Below are 1,093 nucleotides of genomic sequence, written 5' to 3' on the forward strand. Positions count from 1 at the left end.
AAAATAGTACCTTTGTGCAAAATCCATAGTTAACAGCATCTTAAGTGCTGTTTATAATGTGTGTTTATGCTGCTGATTTTACTATTTTTAAATACTTTGCAGAATATCTACAGACAAAGAAAGCAGTTTCTTTGAGACTGTTCCTTACAGTCCCAAGTATCACCTCACTGTAAGCTGAATTGCGTGTTTAATTTTAATTGTATTTCATTTGACTCTCGAATCCTAAGATGGATTCTCATTTTTAGTCATATTTTTTGAAGTCTTCTACATTCTGATTTGTGTGGAAGTGTACGAGGAGTATACATATGGCAGATGCTCCATTTTGATTAAAATGTTGTATTTTTATGAGACTTCTTGGTCTCTAGTGTGTGGTGTAACAAATTGCCTGATGCATAACTTCAGTCTACTGCCATGTAGATCATTCCAAATTAACTCCAGTTTACTTTATCCTGACAGCTTAATGTTTTCAGCTCTGATACTTAAATTGTTTCAGTTCAGTGACAAAAACTGCAGGTGTTCTTAGGACTTTGTTTATTATGCTAAAAGTTGTGGTTACCAGTGAGTTACTGAGAACAGTGCAGTTTCTTTGAAAGCTGCAGTATATAACAAAAATCCACAAATTTATCAAGCAACATTGTTCTCCATTACCTGTTTTACACCTATCCACAGACTAAATCATGTTGTGTGTTCTGTTATGTGTTGTTAGTGGCTTTGTTTACAGCTAGTGACAACATGTTTCACATTGGATGGTAATAAGTTCCTTGTGATCCATAAACTACATGAACCTACTGGGTAGTATTAATGACAAGCATCACAGCAAGCTAAACCAGAAATAACTCTGTTTGCATTTGATGGTGCATATGTTTCAGATCTGGGCACTAAGCAGTGCTGCCAATACTTTATAAATGTAAGTTCTGGGCATGCTCTGCAAGTACTTTTGAATGCAGTGGGGGACAGTGGGTTGCATAGATTTGGGATGTGGGCTTTACACTTGATCGTAAGCATGTTATAAAATTATATAAACAAATTTCAAGCTATAGGTGAGCCACACACTGAGGAGCTGAATGGATGTTAAGGTGAAAGTTTCTTTAGT

The sequence above is a fragment of the Schistocerca serialis genome, chromosome 6 (genome assembly GCF_023864345.2).
Source record: "Schistocerca serialis cubense isolate TAMUIC-IGC-003099 chromosome 6, iqSchSeri2.2, whole genome shotgun sequence".
Taxonomy (NCBI): domain Eukaryota; kingdom Metazoa; phylum Arthropoda; class Insecta; order Orthoptera; family Acrididae; genus Schistocerca; species Schistocerca serialis.